This window comes from Arachis stenosperma, chromosome 3 (assembly GCF_014773155.1).
Source record: "Arachis stenosperma cultivar V10309 chromosome 3, arast.V10309.gnm1.PFL2, whole genome shotgun sequence".
NCBI lineage: Eukaryota > Viridiplantae > Streptophyta > Magnoliopsida > Fabales > Fabaceae > Arachis > Arachis stenosperma.
Window position 1 is genome coordinate 66,614,954 of NC_080379.1, and position 3,765 is coordinate 66,618,718.

At 38.6% G+C, this 3,765-nt stretch overlaps 1 non-coding gene across 1 annotated transcript; it reads left to right on the forward strand.

Annotated features, from left to right (window-relative positions):
* The first annotated feature begins 1,167 nt into the window (after positions 1 to 1,167).
* Positions 1,168 to 1,275, forward strand: LOC130972418 (small nucleolar RNA R71). The gene has a single exon (XR_009083587.1). It is a non-coding gene; the product is annotated as a small nucleolar RNA R71 (small nucleolar RNA).
* The last annotated feature ends 2,490 nt before the right edge of the window (positions 1,276 to 3,765 follow it).

A 3,765-nucleotide genomic window follows, 5' to 3' on the forward strand; every position in this document is an offset into this window, starting at 1 on the left:
CCCTAAGTCACACAGAGCCTTCTTGAAGGTCATGGTGCCTATGGTACAAGGTATTGAAAACTTCCCAGGATCTTGTCTCTTTTGAGGTAATTTCTGCTTAGACAAGTTATCTAGTTCTTTGGTGAGCAAAGGGGGTTCATCCTCCCAAGTCTCATTTCCAAATAACTTGTCATTTAGCTTCATGATTGCTCCAAGGTATTTGGCAACTTGCTCTTCAGTGACATACTCATCCTTTTCAGAGGAAGAATACTCATCAGAGCTCATGAAGGGCAGAAGTAAGTCCAATGGAATCTCTATGGTCTCATTTTGGGCCTCAGATTCCCATGGTTCCTCATTGGGGAACTCAGTGGAAGTCAGTGCACGCCCACTGAAGTCTTCCTCAGTGGCGTTCACTTCCTCTCCTTCCTCTCTAAATTCGGCCATGTTGATGGCCTTGCACTCTCCTTTTGGATTTTCTTCTGTGTTGCTTGGAAGAGTACTTGGAGGGAGTTCAGTAACTTTCTGCTCAGCTGTCCCACTTGTGCCTCCAATTCCTAATGGAGGACCTTGTTTCAGTCATGAACTTTGAGTGGTCTTGATTAGATCAGAGACCATGGTTGCTAAGTCAGAGGGGTTCTGCTTAGAATTCTCTGTCTGTTGCTGAGAAGATGATGGAAAAGGCTTGCCATTGCTACCTGTTTCTTCCACCATTATTGTTGTTGAAACCTTGTTGAGGTCTCTCTTGATTCGTCCATGAGTAATTTGGGTGATTTCTCCATGAAGAATTATAGGTTTTCCATAGGGTTCTCCTAGGTAATTCACCTCTTCCATTGAAGGGTTCTCAGGATCATAAGCTTCTTCTTCAGATGCATCCTTAGTACTGCTTGGTGCATTTTGCATTCCAGACAGACTTTGAGGGATCAATTGACTTGTTGAGTCAATATTTTATTCTGAGCCAATATGGCATTCAGAGTATCATCTCAAGAACTCCTTTCTTCTGATTTGTCCCATTGTTCACAGGATTCCTTTCAGAAGTGTACATGAATTGGTTATTTGCAACCATTTCATTAGCTCTTGAGCCTCTGTAGGCGTCTTCTTCAGATGAAGAGATCCTCCAGCAGCTATCCAAAGACATCTTGGATAGTTAAGAGAGACCTCATAGAAAATACCTATGATGCTCCATTCAGAAAGCATATCAGAAGGACACTTTCTGATCAATTGTTTGTATCTTTCCCAAGCTTCATAGAGGGATTCTCCATCCTTCTGTCTGAAGGTTTGGACTTCCACTCTAAGCTTACTCAATTTTTGAGGTGGAAAGACTTGGCCAAGAAGGCATTGACTAGCTTTTCCCAGAGTCCAGGCTTTCTTTAGGTTGTGAGTCCAACCATGTCCTAGCTCTGTTTCTTACAGCAAAAGGGAATAGCATAAGTCTGTAGACCTCAGGGTCAACCCCATTAGTCTTGACAGTGTCACAGATTTGCAAGAATTCAGCTAAGAACTGATGAGGATCTTCCAATGGAAGTCCATAGAACTTGCAATTTTGTTGCATTAGAGAAACTAATTGAGGCTTAAGCTCAAAGTTGTTTGCTCCAATGGCAGGGATAGAGATGCTTCTCCCATAGAAGTTGGGAGTAGGTGCAGTAAAGTCACCCAGCACCTTCCTTGCAGTGTTTTGTTTCGGCTGCCATGGGTTCTTCTTCCTGAAGATTCTGTAGGTCCTCTACAGAGTTGTGCCTTAGCTTCTCTTAGCTTTCGCTTCAAGGTCCTTTCAGGTTCAGGGTCAGCTTCAACAAGAATGCCTTTGTCTCTGCTCCTGCTCATATGAAAGAGAGAGAACAAGAAATGTGGAATCCTCTATGTCCAGTATAGAGATTCCTTGAGGTGTCAGAAGAACAGAAAAATAGAAGAAAGAGGTAGAAGAATTCGAACTTAATCAGATAGAGTTCGAATTGTGCATTGAGAAGGAGTGGTACTCCATAAATAGAAGGATGTGAGAAGAGGGGAAGAGAATTTTCGAAAATTAATTAAAAAGATTTTAAAAACATTTTGAAAAATTGATTGATAATTTTCGAAAACTAAAAGTGGAAAAGGAATCAAGTGTTTTTTGAAAAAGATTTTGAAATCAGAAATCAAAAAGATATGACTGAAAACTATTTTGAAAAAGATGTAAAAAAAAGATATGATTAGAAAGTTATAGTTTTAAAAAGATATGATTGAAAAGATATGATTTGAAAACAATTTAAAAAAAAAGATTTGATTTTTAAAAATTGATGACTTGCCTAACAAGAAAAGATATGATTCAAACATTTAAACCTTTCTCAACAGAAAAGGCAACAAACTTGAAATGTTCAATCAAATCATTAATTGTTAGCAAGTATCTTTGAAAAGGAAAGAAATTGATTTTGAAAACATTTGATTGAAAAGATTTGATTTGAAAAAGATTTGATTTTGAAAAACTTTGAAAACTTGAAAAAAAAATTGATTTGAAAACAAAATCTTCCCTCTTGTGCCATCCTGGCGTTAAACCTTTTTGGGCGTTAAACACCCAACCAGGCACCCTGGCTGGCGTTTAAACGCCAGTCTGTCCTTCTTCACTGGGCGTTTTGAACGCCCAGCTTTTTCTGTGTAATTCCTCTGCTGCATGTTCTGAATCTTCAATTCTCTGTATTATTGACTTGAAAAGACACAAATTAAAAAATTTTTTGGATATTTTTTAATAAGAATAATCAAAATGCGACTAAATAACAATGCATGCAAGACACCAAACTTAGCAGTTTGCATACTACTGACGCTAATGAGAATGCATATGAGACACATAAACACTCAAATCAAGAGAATTCAAAGATCAGAGTAAGAAATAATCAAGAATTACTTGAAGATCCTTAAGACACATGAATGAATGCATGCAATTGACACCAAACTTAGAATGAGACACTAGACTCAAACAAGAAACATAAAATATTTTTGGTTTTTTATGATTTTGAAAATTTTTTTGTGTTTTTTCGAAAAATTATATGAAAATGAAAAATAAAGGTTTCAGAATTCTCAGTTTGGATTCCAAGAATCATTGCAATGTTAGTCTAAGACTCCGGTCCAGGAATTAGACATGGCTTCACAGCCAGCCAAGCTTTCAAAGAAAGCTTCGGTCCAAAACACTAGACATGGCCAATGGCCAGCCAAGCCTTAGCAGATCATTGCTCCAATAGCAAGATTGATAGAGATCAACAAGCTCTTGTGATGATTAGTTGAAACCTCGGTCCAATAAGATTAGACATGGCTTCACAGCCAGCCAGATTTCAACAGATCATCATGAAACACTAGAACTCATTCTTAAGAACTCTGAAGAATAAATCTAAGCAACAAGATGAACCGTCAGTTGTCCATACACAAAACAATCCCCGGCAACGGCGCCAAAAACTTGGTGCACGAAATTGTGATCATCAATGGCGCCATCAACATGGTACGCTCATTGCAATCTCAACTCTCTATCACAACTCCGCACAACTAACCAGCAAGTGCACTGGGTCGTCCAAGTAATAAACCTTACGCGAGTAAGGGTCGATCCCACGGAGATTGTTGGTATGAAGCAAGCTATGGTCACCTTGTAAATCTTAGTCAGGCAGACTCAAATGGGTATAGATGATGAATAAAACATAAAGATAAAGATAGAGATACTTATGTATATCATTGGTGAGAGCTTCAGATAAGCGTATGAAGATGCTTTCCCTTCCGTCTCTCTGCTTTCCTACTGTCTTCATCCAATCCTTCTTACTCCTTTCCATGGCA